General features: G+C 48.0%; 1 protein-coding gene across 4 annotated transcripts in view; it reads left to right on the top strand.

Moving 5' to 3' along the window:
* The window catches only part of LOC142579191 (glutamate receptor 1-like), a 212,172-nt gene that overhangs the window by 69,777 nt on the left and 125,891 nt on the right, over positions 1 to 16,504 (top strand). The gene's annotated exons all lie outside the window — the stretch shown is intronic.

Raw genomic sequence — 16,504 nt, 5'->3', positions numbered from 1 at the left:
GTGCAGGTTCCGGCTTTTGACGGTGCAGACGTTCTTAAGGATTTACGAATCACCACTGCGTCATCCCCAGATAATCTTTATTTCACAACCTGCGTTGTTTTTCGGTGTCATCTGGCCGCGACTACATAATCCGCAAATTATATTCGTGCAAAAATTACTTGACTGTTTGGGCGTGCGCATATGCGATGTTCTTCCCATTACCGACAGAGCTGTTGCCACGGATATTCAATTTGATGACATCTTTCCTAATAATGCAAAATTACTTCCACACCGTATTCTAGACGGTATATTACAAGATCACCTGAAAAACCTTCAAACAAACGTTGTAATTGCTACAGATGCTTCACAATGTGAAGAAAAGTCAGGTGTAGGAATATTTTCCCCGATTCTCGATTGGACATTTTCTCTTCGGCTGCCAGATTTCATACCAATTTTTTAGCCGAATTCATGGCCGTGGTGCTGGCATTACGCAAATTAGGACCATCAATTGCGTCAGCCGTGATAGTCACTGATTCTTTATCATTGTGCTCATCCCTTACTGCTTCTAGTGATTCTCGCGTAATGAGGACATTTTCAATCATTGGTACCTGGTTACTTGAGAAGCGTGCGTTTGATTTGGGTGCCTGGCCATAAAGTACTAATCATTAATGAAATTGCAGACTCTCTAGCCAAGGCATCAATAAGTGGCCCGATTCTTCCTTGCTGCCCTTTGACTGCTTATGTTACTGCAGCTAGATTTCGCGGGAGTATCATTATACAGTCAGTATCAGGCTCCGCAATTACTAACTCTGTGGATTACGGACATCTCCTGCACCCTTGGAACAGAGATTTTTGCCGAACACGGAAAATTGAAGTGTCCATCACAAAGCTGCGCTGCCGTATACCTGCATTGAACTTCTACCTCCACAGGTCTGGTCTGGTCCCCTCACCATTATGCTCATTCTGTGGCGAAGCGGAGACAATCGACCATTTCTTGTTGTCTTGCAGACGTTTTTCTATTTTAAGAAAACGACTACTCGAAATCCCGCTTCGCTCTATTGGTCTAACTTTATCAGTGCCTGTGATCCTATCTTTTGGAGCCTCCATTGTTGGGTTCAGCAACAGAAATGTTTGCTTGGCGATCCAAAATTACCTAATTGAAACCAAGCGATTTCCATGTTAGATTGATCGTTCTCCCTCCCAACCATAGCTTTCTTTTATTTCTTATCTTTTATTAACTATTATTGTTAATATTATTATTATCTTATACCCGGTTTTCATCTGATTATTTCCTTTTTCTCCAAACACAAAACGTTTACTTTTAAACTCACACGCCCAAATTGTTACCTCCCTTGTTATCATTATTATTTAGGCACCTAATTAAACCGCCCGATTCTTGGCCAATCCCCCACTGTGGGTATGTGCCACGGCCACTCAGAACAACAACAACAACAACAACAACAACAACAACAACAACAGTTCTTGCTGTGGTGGCCTCAGGTGGCGGCTCGAAGTCCTTGGACTCGGGCGGCATCTTCGGCTTGCCGGACGGCCCAGGGCTGGTCTGCCAGCTCTGAACTTCTGATAGCCGCCTCCCAGCGACGGCGACAACTACGGAGAGGGTCCCCGGCGGCTCCCGCATCCGGGGCGGCGTCGGGAAGAAGCGAGCTCGAGCCTTCCCGTACTCTGGCAACGCCGCGATTATGGACGCGTCGTGAACGCAGCTGATTTGATTACCGTTGTTGCCGGCACATTCCCAGAGCATGTGTCGCAGCGTTGCTCTTTGTCCGCAAGTTTTACACGCGTCTGTTGGATATAAACGCGGATAGCATTGCTGTAAGATAGCGGGGCTACGGTAGGTGTGTGTCTGGAGCAAGCGTAAAGTTACGGCTTCGTTCCTGGTCAATTTATCGTGCGGTGGCGGGAATGTGCGTCTTTCGAGTGTGTGGTGTTGGGTGAGGTCTCTGAACGTGGTTAGGCGACCACCCCACGCCCAGTGTGTTTCTTGTTGCTGTATTTCTGTTGTAGTGTCCCGATCCGGCAGATCCGATGCCCCGCTCTCGGGGGCGGAGACGGCGGCCACATAATCAGTGGCGGCTCGGCGTGCGAGACCTCGAGCCGTGGCGTGGGCCTCCTCGTTGCCCGCGAGCGGAACATCGGTGTGTGCCGGGGTCCAGAGGAGGAAGACCGTAGAATTTTGGGGTTGCGAGGGCGATGACGAGTCGCCGTCGTCAGAAATTTGGAGTATGCGGGCCGCTTCCCGCGAGACATGACCGCGCGCGAAGCCGCGGATTGCCGCCTGCGAGTCGCTGATCACGATTGCAGCGTTCGGCACCGCGGCGAGTGCTAGGGCTATCGCGGCTTCTTCGGCCGCCTCCGTGTATCCCGTGGTCACCGTGGCGCTCGCGAGGCACTTACCCGTGCGGTCTACAACCACGATCGCGTGTGCGCTTCTCCCTCCTCCATATCGCGCCGCGTCTACGTACACCGCCTCGTTGCTGTTACCAAACTTCTTCTGAAGGTCGCTTGCTCGTTTGTTGCGTCTACCGGCGTGGTGCGTCGGGTGCACGTTCTTGGGAAGCGGCGGGAAGATCAGGCGGTCACGAACTGAGGCGGGAACCGCCGTCTTTTCTCCATGCTGAGTGTGCAGAGAAATGCGTTTGCATTACGTCGCAGCTCCTTGAGCTCCCGGATCCATGATTTAAACCACGTTCACCACATTGCCAAGCGTTGTTCAAGGCTCATTCGACACATATCCTGCGGCTTCAGGGATGTAAACCAACTTGCGCGCGCGCGCGCGCGCGCGCACGCACGCACGCACGCACGCACGCACGCACGCACGCACGCACGCACACACACACACACACACACACACACACACACACACACACACACACACACACACACACACACACACACACACACACACACACACACACACACACACACACACACACACACACACACACACACACACACACACACGCACGCACGCACGCACGCATCACATAGATAGATAGATAGATAGATAGATAGATAGATAGATAGATAGATAGATAGATAGATAGATAGATAGATAGATAGATAGATAGATAGATAGATAGATAGATAGATAGATAGATAGATAGATAGATAGATAGATAGATAGATGTTCTTTTACGCTTTCCCCTCTACCTTTACCATATGAGCGGCTTCCCCTACTTCACACACATACACTTTTCTTTTCTTCCAATTTAACACTACTAACGTTAACGCATGCAAAAGGTCATGCCTGCCAGCTTCCCCACCACCCGGGGGGCCACCTACACAAACTAAAATGACTCGCACTAGAAGCATCACAGACTAAATTTCTCTTCTGCTTCTCGAAAGGATATTGCTCAAGCGCATCTCCAAATGTCTACTTAACCGATATCTTCCAAAACAGTGCAAGGCTTACTGCGCGTAATATTGCGTTAGCTATGAGCCATCGCACCGCATCGTGGGCGAAACTGGCACGCCACATGGCCACAGCGACTGCTGATAGCGACACTACTGCCTAGGATTAGTTCAGGTGACCACCTACAGAGAGGACCTGATGCAGCCTGCGAAAATAATTATTTCCACTCTTAACAGCCCTTCTTTTTTAAAAAAATCTACATCTAATCAAATTGTCTTAAGTACCAGCGTACGTTATAAAGCACAGTGTTCAGCGATTCAAATGCGTTATTCGGAGGGCCTGGCTGCCGGCGCTGGGGACACCGATCTAGTGCATTAAAGTGAGAGGCTCCGTTACGCATTCTGGCTGCATATTATCTCCCAACTATCACCCGGCGGTGGCCACCATGTCATCCAATTATCGCGTTTGAATCGCTCGGCACTCGTCATGAGTGTGTTTACTGCCGTAGTTTCAATACAAGGATAACGTGAAACAAAGCAATGATTATAGTGCGTCAAGTTTAAAGCTTTAGAAATGCGATGTAATTGACAGCAAATTTCTTCGTGGCTTCACATCTGGCAGATAAGATATGGTTTACCCTGAAAAGAAAAAGAAAGAGAAAAGAAAACAGAAGCAGCACGCCCGCTGCGAACACAAGACGGTTTGGCTGTGCTTGGCAACCAGGGAAACCGGTTTTATTGCTTCGATTACTTGCACAGAGTCTTCGACACATGAGTAAGTAGCTGACGGATGTAATCAATACTGCCCCTTTGCAACGAGCCAAATTCTGGCCCATTATTTGAAGCAGATAAACAGAACGACGGTCAGTTTCCCGTGATGGACGTTCATATCTTTGATGTCCAAATTCTCTCACAATGCAAGTAGTGAAACATCAGTGGCTTTATTTCGGTTGTTAATCAAAATTAAATCTAAATCTAAATAAACAAAGGAAAGAAAGGTCAAATTGAATATATATACGTAGAAACGTTCCACTTCCTGTCTATGTGGGATCTTCTAGTACACAATGGCTGCTTTCTTATTGTTTCCCTTCTTTTTTTGGTTCAGAAAGCATACAAAGTTTCTCCCGACATTTATTTTTTCCTTGGGATGAGTAAGACGAGAGGCCACGTAGAAACGTTTAAATCAACAAGCTCAATAGCGTCGTAAGATACGGACTGGCGTTCAGAATTTTACCGCCCTCCTTCGCTTAAAACAGGCCGCTGCAATTCAGGCTGTAAAACTAACCGACACATAAAGTGGAAGAGACCGTCAAAGTCTAGCCTTTCCAGTGTAGGTTGTAAAACCTAAGACCTTCTTTTACGGTCCCCGAAAGAAAACGAAATGTTGGCATTTTTTACTCACCCACGCGCCTTTATTACCGAGGCACGAGAAGTGATCGTAATTATAATAATATCCAGAAGCAAGGAAGCAGCTTCCGTGTGCCTAGCTTAAGATTTATTCTAACGATGGCAACCTCCTTTGCGTGTTTTTTTTTTTATTCTCTTCCGTTTATCGCACATAAAGGCGACGGAAGATAAATACGAGGTTCTTGCGAACATGCGTAGCCGTTTCCAGCGGAAAAGGCCCGCAACGCCGCTGAACAATAGCCTAACATGTTTCCCTAAGCAGACATAAACACGGTTTACCATGGCAGCATTGTGTGGTTATGAGGTAAGGCTTGTACTTTCTTCTCTTGCAGTCGTAATAAAGAAGAAGATGAAGCATGTTTGCAAGGAACAAGTTTTCTTTCTTCTCCCTTTTTTCTTATTTAATGCTAGTTCAGGCCTACTCGGGATCTCTAGAAGCGCTTGCCTCACTAACCTGCAGGAACGCGCGAACAGGAAGTATGGCCTAAGCACATTGCTTAAACGTCTAACATATGGTGTTTACCAGCTGACGTTAGCCAAACTATAATGAAAATAGTAAACAGGAAGAAATAAGCACGGTGCAAAATACGATTACAAGGCCTGCGGTGTTCGCTCATGCAAAGTCGGCACTGCGATTGCTGAACTTACGGCAGGTGTGTGTGGCGATTAGACAGCCAACGCATGCACATATATATATACACGCACACGCGCGAGCATTCATTCCATTGGAGATGGAAATACAAAGACGCTCGCAGACTTATGCAGCTGTAACTCTTAGCAGAGGTAATTATTATGTAGCACTCCAATATCGCGCCATGCGTGCATAGCGCAGTGCAGTCCCTGGGCGTTTTTTCACATACTCATAAAACATACGCAGGCACACACGACCCAAGCATGAAGCACGCACACAACAAACTCACGATACACACAACGCATGTAAAAACAAACGCGCACACGTGTATGCACATCAACGTCATGCCGTTAAGTATACGTTGCAGCTGCACATGGCGTTGTCCGTAGGTGCGCCGTAGCTGCGTGCTGTCGGGAAAAAAGCAGTCACTGCCAATGAAGGCGGCGTCATTTCTTCTGTGGTAACAAAGTTTTATTAACATGGAAAGGAGAAGAGCGGGAGAGATGTTTAAAAGGCGTAGCTTTGTGTTTGCCTCTTTTTCATAAACCTAGAAAATGAGAGAGCACGCCACCTCATGGCGGCCTGTGCCCCCCCCCTCCCTCAAAAAATAAAAAAATAAAAAGAAGAAAACATCTCAGACAAGAATTATCTTTGTCCTAGTTACAACAGCAATAACAGCTGAATGGTATATAGCTGACAGTTCACTGATTCCTTCTTAAGAATATTAAGCATCCTATATTCTCGCAAGGCCACCACCAAATGCGCAGATTGCGTTTCCTCAAAGTTGCCTGATAGTTGAACACTTAATCCTGCGCGGTAAAAGAGAGAGAGAGAGAGAGAGAGAGAAGTCATAAGGAAAAGGCATGGAGGTTGACCAAGCAGAGCCTGGTAGGCTACCCAATCCTGCGTATGAAATTCTGAGCGAGTGCCGGGAATCATTCGTGGAGACGTCCGTATGAGCGCGAGCAAGGGTCTCCGAAGTCGCTTCGGGCGGCGCATTTGGCGATGCACGACCGCTGAAAGCATTCATTACGGGGAGCTATTAGAGCAGCGCTGCCGACTCTCAACTCAAACTTAGAGGCAGGCTATGGTCATCAGGGAACGGAAGGTTCCCCGGCTACTGATTCCCGTTAGCCGAAGCCGAGCTTATAGTGAAGGCCTGTTTGAAGAGCGTTTCGTCGTTAACTCAGCTGCCATCTGACAGCGGCTACTGAGCTAGTGGCACTGAGAGGAAGGAGGTCAACTCGTTAAGCCGTCTTTGGCCGTCGTTTCACTTTCAGGTTCACATAGACGCAATACAGTTCATCTTGATTTATTGAACGTGCGAACGTGGTGCTACCTGGTTTCAGCCCTGCCTCTCATGCAGTGTGCATAGCATGTTATCATGTTGGAATATTTAAATATCGAACAGTAGAAGGGGTAACCAATGGCCGAACAAGGTAATAATCAGCCTGAAACCATCGTGTTTAGAACACTTCTCTGTACTCTGTACGCTGACTGCGGGCTGTTTGCCCTTATTCGTCCACCTTTAATCACTTCGAGCCTCATACTCCCTGCAAACCCAAGTCTTGTTTGAAACGCTGGAAGAAAGTATGCAACAAGTTGCAGACACATTTCGACAACCCTTGTCAGAATTGCCAGACCAAGCAGCGCTTGCAAAGGAATTTACCATGTGGATGCTGAAAAGAAGAAGCATCATCGTTCCAAAAACTGCATCTTCATTCCGAGGCTGTGCATAAATAGATTGCTGGAAGAGGAGGACTGCGAGACAGATACCCACTTCAAGCGCTTGAATTCTCATACTATTGCAGAAGATAAAAATGTTTTTTTTGGGCATGTTAAGGGTCCGAGGTCGACCAGCCCAAAAAAATGGCAAATCGATTTGCCACGATCAGTGCCGCAACCAACACTTTGACGCGTGCTATTAAACCAATTCATCTTGTTGAAACGACACAACGTTTCTCTTACCCCCGCATTAGTCACTGTACACTTTTCTTCCTTCATGTATCAGTGTCGCCACAACATTTCCGGTTATTTTATTTTATTATTATCATTATCTTTATTTAGCTGCCAGGACCGCCATATTTCGTATTTTCATCTCGCGCCATCCGTTTCTCGTCTAGCGGCAACTTTTGTCCCAGCGCGATCACGTGTTTCACTATACCTTCGATAAATCTCTCGAATCTTATTCTTTGCCTTGGTCGCCGTCTCAGTTTTAACAGACGTCTCTTCACAGGCGCTCTCTCGATTTCCTTAAGCGCGGCTTGCTTGCGCGCTTGGAACTTTTGAGGGGTAATGAAAATATATCTGTTCGGCAGTCGAGACTTACACGAGTAAAGGAAAAGAAATAATAAAATAAAAAAAGAACGCGGAAGCAGTGCGCGGCGAGTTAAAAGTGCGGCGTTCGGGCGTTCGCTTTATCTGTGTAAACGTCTACGCGTAGTCGGCCCACGGCCCACTGCTGCGCAAGAGCTCACGATGAGTAATGGTCGCCGCGACTCGGGATGTTAAACAAACTCCTCAAAATCTCTGCGCGGCCGCACCCCGCCACGAGCAGATGAAAGAGCAAACCGAACAAACAAAAATAAAAAAAAAAGACTGCTCTCACAAGACGTCTGCCCTCCGGAACCACCATGATGCTAGGAGCTGCGTCTCTCTCAAGTTTTTCTTCTCTTTTGTTTTTTCCCCTTATGTTTCAAACATGGCTGTGGTGTGGCTTTGGGGCTTGCAGCGCGCCACTCGGAGGACGCGGATTTATGGGCTTGCGTTTAGAATTCATTTCCGGCGGCCATTTTTGCTTGTACGATCTTTTTGTGCTTCCGTACTTCACCGCGGCCATTTAAAATTTGCGCCACATCGATCATCGAGTCCCCTTCTCGCCTACGGCGTGCCATGAATTATCTGAGAAAAAAGAAATCCTTGCCGTTAACCAAATACACCCCAGTGACATCTACCGAAAACACAAATAAATAAGTATCGGACGTCAATATCGCTGCGAGCTCTGAGTTACGTCACCCGACATTTTTAATGCACTTTTTTGGCGCTCAAGGGGTATTTTGATATCGAAAGCGAAAGCAAAAATGAGACGGCCAAGTGCAAGCTCTTTCTGAGCGCCATGGTGCACTTTTTCTATACTGAGCCTGCGGCGTCCCGGGGAGTGGACATTAGAGATGGCATACCCTAAATAATGTTCTCCTTTGCGAAAAGGGCACAGTCGGTGTACTGAGCAGCGATGTGGCCTTGAAGCCACAGACAGTGCTTAAACTTGACTCCCTGACGAATGTACTGCGGCATTGTTGGAAAGCCTTCCTACCGTGACTATCCATCAGAATTGGCTGCGCTAAAAAGACAGCGTAGAAAGATACTCAGTGGACAACAGGGACATCAGTGTAGAAAGAAGGTGTAATAAAGCCTTTACTAGCGCTAAAAGTGCAACATTTTCCAAACAAATCTGTAGTCTGATCACAATATCTGAAGCCATTGTGATGCGGTCATGCGTTAAGCATCGGTACCGAGTAGACGTACCAGACCGAGCCAAAGACATGTGCAACGACCAAAATGCACTTGCCGGGTGCTTTGTTTCTTACGCCCTGTTTACTTTTAGCAGAAATAGTCACTCGTATTGCCTCTGGATTTTTCATTTCGTCTGTTGCACCACTCTTTCGTTTCGTTACTCTCCGCCAGAAGGCAATTCCGTCCGCACCTTAACACACCCAGACGACCAACCAAAATACAGAACAAAAGTATATGTAGCAGCTGCAGCGAAAGATGTCAGAGTCGCTGTGACGGCATTCAATAAGCCCGCGGCGCCGCTCAGCAGACGGACAAGCCGGTCGGAGCTATAGCTGCAACGGGCACGCGCCGAAGCAGCAGACCTATTGCGCCTATATTGACGCCACAAACTTGGAAACCAAGCTCAGTGGGTCCGACACCGCCCGGAGGCGTTTACCTGCCTGCCACAGAAATCGGTTCGCAATCTCTCTCTCGTTCTCTCTCTCTCTAGACATGTCTGCTCCCGCTACCTCTCCTTCGCACCACTTGCTTATGTCAAAACCAACGCTTGTCCGAGTGCATGAGACACAGAAGTAAGAATAAAGGCGTCGGTCACTCAGCTTACTCCCGGCGGCAAGCCCGCGTGACAGCAGACGTGCGTGCGCATGGTGGCAGAGAGAAAGGCGGGAAGCAGAAGGCAGCAGTAGTTCGGCGCACGACGCCCAGTTTGCCGCATGTGGCAGACACGTCACTCTGCTTCTGAGTGTTATTGGATTGTTCACACCACAGCATCAACCACCGGAACCAAATCCTGACAGTTCAAGTGGCGATTCGCCCCTCTTTCGCCTCCGCAGGTTTTGTCGCTGCAAAGGCAGCGCGGAGCTAGCGTTCACATCCTGCTAACAAGCCCGCAGGTCAGGCCACGCACGGCAGACGGGAGTGTCCTCATTAGCTTTGCTCCGTCTCGCGTCGGTGACATCGTCTCGCCCACTCGCACAACCCTGTCACTGGCCCCGAGGAAAATCTTTGCTACTACCTTGTCCTTGCCTCCTCCATCTCTCGGTCATTTTCTTCCGGTCTCCCGGGGCTGGTGTGGCAGGCGTCGAGTTGCCGTAACCGGTGCTCTGAACGAGACCGGCAAAAAAAAAAAAGAAGCCAAGAAACAAAGAAAACGAAGAGAAAAGACGATAAGAGCAGCAGAAGGCAACCAGCGGAACGCTAAGGGAGTCTCCCCTCCGATGAAGTTGTTTTCTCCGCCGCCAATGGTGTGGCCCGTCCCGTTTCCCCCCACTCAGCCCTCCGTTGTCATCACTTTTGTCTCTCCAGGCAATCGTCTGAATTGTCATTTGCCGGAGAGGTTCGCCAGATCGTGTGACGCCTTTTGATTTGCGCCACCGAATCAGGCGTGGGACTTCGTACCGTGTGCAGTGAAAGACCGTTATTGTGGTGTTCGTGAGTCGCCAGCGTGGGAAGCAAGCCTTCTTTTCCTTTCTACGCTTTCTCGCTTCTTTCTTCTTTTCAAACGTCCCACTCTTCTTATAAGCGGCCGGGGTACGGGTCTCGACTTTCGTGTGCATGTCGTGTTTCACCATTGAAAGTAAATCAATCTTCAATTTGTAAACCAATTTGGCTTTTAAAAGCCAAATTTTGTTCGGAGTACAGAGCTAGCAATTGTGATTTGGAGTTGTAAGAAGCAACTGCTTCTCGCATGAACCGAAAAAAAAATACATCAGAGATGGAGTTTACGCCTCGACATGTGACGTACTGTCCGCCCTTTCGTGTGTCTCGTGTGCAGTATTTCGGAGAAGCGGTCATGAATCAGCGAAGCGCTCACGTGAATCATTTTATTGCTAAGGTAGGAACAGACATAAGGCTATTATAGTGCATGGGATTACAAGTTCATCAGTATTTTATTTATTCATGTTTTTATTTATTTGATACTGTCAACCCCGTTCTTTAACTGCAGGTTAAACTGCAGGTTACTACCTCGGAAGTTGATTACTTCGCAGTTTTCATGGTAATAAATGGTATAAAATTTAAGTAGTGTAATACAGCCTACTGTAATTAACCACCGTGACGCTAGGCCGGTGCATCGACTGGCCCCTTTATGTCACGCGCATAATTGTAGTCTGCTGCACTACTTTTGCTTCATGTTTGCTAGCTCTGGAAAAAGAAACAGGAAATGCACTATATTTAAGAATGAATTATTGTGTTACTGTGCAGGCTACATTAGTAGACGGAAAAGTCGAAAGTAATTTGGAAATTTCTGCGCAAATCTTTCGGTGGTCATGGAGGTTGGTGATTCGGTGGAAGGGCTTTGAGCTTAGTGAATACAACGTCATGGCGTTATTTACTTTACCTGAGAGCCGGAGAGAGTGTCTCTTTGTATCTGTTAGTGAGAGTGTGCGCACGTGTGCGTGCGTACATTTTTGCTGCAACGCCCTCAATTTCAAAATGCTTCCAAGTGCCCATCGTCAAAGAATTCCTTTTTTTAGACCCTATATCTTAAAAAGGATTGACAAGTTATACTCATTGCTGTAAGTCTGTCAAAGTCAACAATGTATCTCTTCAGCTGCGCGCGTGCATTAAATTAAATAAAACCGCCACTATTGTATACAGCAGTATAAAAAGCTAGTTGAACTCTCCAAAATCGCAAGCGAAACGGGAAGCAGATGCCGCGAAATAGAAGGCCTTACATGGCACCCCGCGAAAAGAGCCTGGAGGTCCACGTCCTTCTCTGCTCCTCATCACTTACCGCACAAAGAGAGACGCCAAAGGAGGCAGGCTAGCACAATCGCCATTCAGCGATCATTTTGGGAACGCCGTGTACGGGCTGTATCCATTACGAGTGCACACGAAAGCGGGCGCACCACTCTTCTCACAAAGCTGCCTCGAGCATTCATCGAACGATGAAGACAGCGGCCACCACCGACTCTGAAACCCCTCGGAGGGCTCGGATCCATTGAAGAGATCTAACGCTGTAGGGCATCCGGCGGCATTTCTCTCTGGCGTCGCCGGGCTACCGAGACGGCATTATGCCGCGGCAATGCGCCCCGAAGGAGCCCGCCTCCGCGTATTTCCCGCGAGCTTTCAGCGAGAGGAGCTCGCAGGAAGCCGCCACCACTGCCACCGCGTGTTATTGATGTCCAGCGAGCGGCGCTCTGAAGATGCCGCCTGCTCGCCGATCCCTCTATTCCGACCCCTTCTGCCATCCCCCCCCTTCCGCACTCCTTGCTTCGGCATAAGGCTTCCTCGAATGAATATCTTCCTCGTCGTCGACGTCGTCTTCCTGAGAAGCCGCAGCCGCGCCGATGTCGAGATCGCTGGCCGTCGTCGCCGAAACGAGAAGAGCCTGCGTTCGCTTGCTCTTTTCCGGCCGATGTTTATACGGGCCACCGAAGCAGCGTGGCCGGAAAAGACATGCGACTTCCAGGGAGAGCGCGGGGCTATCGTCGGGGCCGCAGAGCTGGCTCGGTGCTAAATGGGGCGAGCAGTGTACACGTCGTGGAAAGAGACCTCGCTGCCGCAACGCCTCCCCTTTTTGCCTATACATCCTTTCCAGTTGTCTCTCTTTCTCTCTTTTCTTTCTCTCTGTATTTTATTGACATCATTTTCTATCGTTGCTTTCGACACTGCTCTGGCGACCGGCCGTCTTGCGGTGGGAATGTCAATGCGGATGCGATGAAGTGATGTCTCGCGACCAGTGGACCGGATGGCCGTTCCTCTCCCTGCGGTCCGCGGCAGTGAGTGGCCGCAGCGCGGGTCAGCCAGATATGGTCGCCTCTTGCTGTTGTTGTTCTTTCTGGGCAGCGCTTCGTGAAAGATGACGTCACACTGGTTGATGCGCTGGCAAACCCAGTTTAACGTCACCAAGTGCTCGTTCTAAGCCCCCTCTTCTTTCCCCTTTTCCTTCTGCAGCAGTTCACGTGTAAGGAGACCGCATAGCACTCACAGAAATCGCGACGCCATGCGAAGAATACTGAAACCTATGGATGAAAATGGGCATTAAAGACAGCGGAACTCGGCTCGATGGTTCATCTAGTATTTTACGTGTCACTGCAGCTGCTTTTGTTGTGTTCAGGGCAGTCGGCGGTCCATGTTTCGGTAATTTTTGTCGTTCAACGTGAAGTTATTGGCTCGAGAATTGACGTTCCTCTTTGCTTCCCGCACTTATATGCACGCGCACCTCAGCTCCGTGAGTAAAGGAGAAAGAAAGAAAAGTACCACGGAAAGACGTAACTTTCCGAATCTAATACCGTGTTTCTTGTTGTTGTTTTTTTTTTTACCATGCAACACGCGCAATCCTCTGCGACGTTCGATCCCGCTAAAAAATGATGCACAATTCTCCGCAACATGCGCCGCGAGAAAGACAGGGAAAAAATGGAAATATAGGAAATGGAGGTAAAGAAGGCCAAAAAAACTAAGTGTAACCCCTTCTTGTCAATATTTGCCCACAACTTCGCGCCGCAGTGGTCGTCGTTCGTTGCTTTTGGCAAACACGGGCACAGACGCGTGAGTACCGCCCACGTTGGCATATATATAAACGCGTATACATGTGTATCTATCGACCGGTGCATAGCAAAACCAACGAGGAGCCAGATGAAAAAGCGAGGCGTCGCCCGACCGGTATTCCCACCCCGGTGCCGCGTAGGCTCTGCGGAAGCCGTCACCGCATGTAGTCGATGTTCGATGCAGCAAAAGCAGTAGAAATAGCAACGGCAGAGCAGAGAACAGCTCCGGAAACGGGGCCAGCCGCCGCAACTCGCACGCGGAGTCGGCAAATAATTCAACCCCATCCCGCACCATCCTCTCTCTCTCTCTCTCTCTCTCTCTCTCTCTCTCTCTCTCTCTCTCTCTCTCTCTCTCTCTCTCCTCCCCCCGAGTTACCCATCTCCAGGCAGCTCTGGCTTACGCTCACGGGAATCAGGTCTTATTGGCAGCGACGTGACCGAGAATCTCCGCCAAGAAGCGAACGCTTCCCGGCTGGTTTCGGTGACGGCTGAGTGTAATTAGTCTTCTTTTTCTTTCGTTCGTTTGGTCTTTTCTCCACCACTTCTTGTTCCTTTTGTTTCTTTCTCTTTTTTTCCCTGTATGCTCGTCTTCTACTCTTGCGCAATCAGAATCTCTCTTTTTTATACATGTGTTTATTGACCTCCTCCCGATTCATCCTTTTTTCGGCAAGTCGAAAGATGAGCTTCAAGATGAGCTTCTAATGAGCCCGTCCTCTTGGATTCCACCAGCTGTCCGCGTCTGATTGTTCGCAGTCTAGAGACGAAAGGGAAGCGCTCCCGCTTTCTCTTAACCTATGCAGCGACAGTTCTTTCCGCTCGCTACTGCTTCGTCAGAGCGCGTCGAAAGGGAGAAAGAAGATTCATAGCGATTTTGTCATAACAAATACCTGTATATCATGCCGACTATGTTTCGTTGGGTTTCCGTTTTCATATTGCCCTTTACACTGATGCCGTTATCGCTGGGTTACACCTCGAACCAGTGAATTGCTTTAAGTCTTTCGAAACTTAAGTGGGCTCTATACGTAAGGAAACACATTGGGCTTGACGTTGGGCATTTACTTTTACTTATTAGGAAAAAAATAGTTTCTGATCAAAGGATCGCTAAACAAGAATACTTTTCTTATTCATACCTACAATTATGAGTGCTCTTTGCAACCCAGTTATTAACGGTAGCCTTGACTATGCTGAACATATTGTTATAGCAGGTCTCATATATACTTACACGGGGCATTGTTGCATACGATTTTACCTCACCATGTTCCAGATACGCCACAACGCATTCAAGTGAAAACCACAGTACCAGCAACAGGCAGTCGGGAACAGTATCATAGTTTTCATTATTCTCTCATGAAGTTGTTTGTTCTTCAAGAATCAGTTGGCATACTCGCGTATTGAGCCAGATTATTACCGACGGTGCATGCGAAACAACATATACGTCCGAAAACACCGAAATTGGAACACTTGGTATTGGGTCACGATTACGGACAATGCAAATTGAACTCGATGTAAAGGGGTCCAAAATCGGACCTCAAGATTACCTTTCAATGAGCCCATACATTCACAACGCTTTCGCTGTCGGCGTATGATTACTTACAGTCGAAATAGGCAAGGCAGCACCGCCGTTCAGGTATATGCGTGTTTTTCCGGATCCTTACTGCAGAGCCTGATAGATGTGGGCTTTAATGAGAAACCGGAGACGTTAGCTCGACAACGTCACGGCGTGCGGCTCCAATTGTCGGGCGAAAGATGAGGCGGCACATTGCAGAGGAACCAGCGTGAACACGCTGGCTCAGGCCGACCTCCCCCCTTCCTGTTGTCACTACACAAATCCTCTCTTCTCTTCTCTGGCTGTGGAAGATGCCGTGGTGAAACCCGAACTGTGCTAGTCTGAAAGTTGTGCCGTTCTTTCCTTTGACACGGTTGCTTTCCGTACAAGGCTCGAGCGAAAACCTGTGTCACATGCGTCGACAAACATGCAGGCTACAAGGTTAAAAAGAAAGTGGCAATTAATCTTATACTCTGCATAAATTTTATCTGATCTAATAACGTTCCTTTTTTAATTTTATCACCCTGCTAAATTTCATACGCCAACAAATGAATTATTCTTTATTTACTACGTCAACCACTCTGAAATTTGCCACAAGGAATAAACAAAAAGAAACAAAGCGTAGACAAAAACGAAAGGGGCGAGTTAAGCCACAAAGAAGGCTGTGCAAGATGACACACGGCAAGCTGGGTTTATGTCAACCGCTGCAATTACAAGAGTGCAACACAACCGTGTCGTAGCTTACATAAATGAGATATTTCTCCCGCAAAGTTCATGATACCAGATGCAAAACAAATAAGGATACCTAAAGATAAAAAAGGCGTAATTTAGGGGCGAGTGTAAACAGAAGCGGATCGCATTACCAATTATGGCGAGGCATTCATTGTGTAGTGGTAACTGGCTGCGGGACGGCAGAACATTAAATGTGGCTGACAGCGCAGGCCGCGCGAGACATCCTTTCACTTGCGAAGAGTGACGTCAGTGCCTGATTAATTTACGTTTCAGGAAACTGCGTTATTTTCAGCCATAATCAGTGAAAAGAACATTGATTCACGGCCTCAATGCCCAGCCACTAAGAGTCGAAGAGGTAGTTGCGCTGATTGGTTGACAAGCTTGGGTGCGTAGCAACTGCGTTTTCCGGCAACACTTGCTGCAACTACGGCAAGCTAAACTAAGTGTACTTTTGTCTATGTAAACAATAAGCAGGGCGATGATGCTGAAAGCTTCATTAAAGAGCATAGCTGACGCACTGCTTTGGTGATTTTGGTATGTTTTACAACTTGGCGTCATTTGCTTTCACTAGTAGACTGCGGCAATAGATTCCAGAAGCCAGCTCTTGACTTTCAGATCTAAAAGAACTTGTTCTCGGGCAACTTTGTGCTTAAACTTACTAAAGATAGGGCGCCTTTTCTCCCTATGCCCCTGCTCCATGTTCTTCGACTTTGCGCCAGGAAAAATATGTTTAATAACTTTCATATGTCTCTCTGGGTGTTGGCTGCTTGCTCGACCCTACACCTATGTATTCATGTTTATGCGGTGGTAAGCAATACGACAGACTTATAG

Source organism: Dermacentor variabilis, chromosome 4 (assembly GCF_050947875.1).
Source record: "Dermacentor variabilis isolate Ectoservices chromosome 4, ASM5094787v1, whole genome shotgun sequence".
NCBI lineage: Eukaryota > Metazoa > Arthropoda > Arachnida > Ixodida > Ixodidae > Dermacentor > Dermacentor variabilis.
Note: the sequence above shows the minus strand (reverse complement) of the source record. Positions and strands in the feature narration are given on the sequence as shown.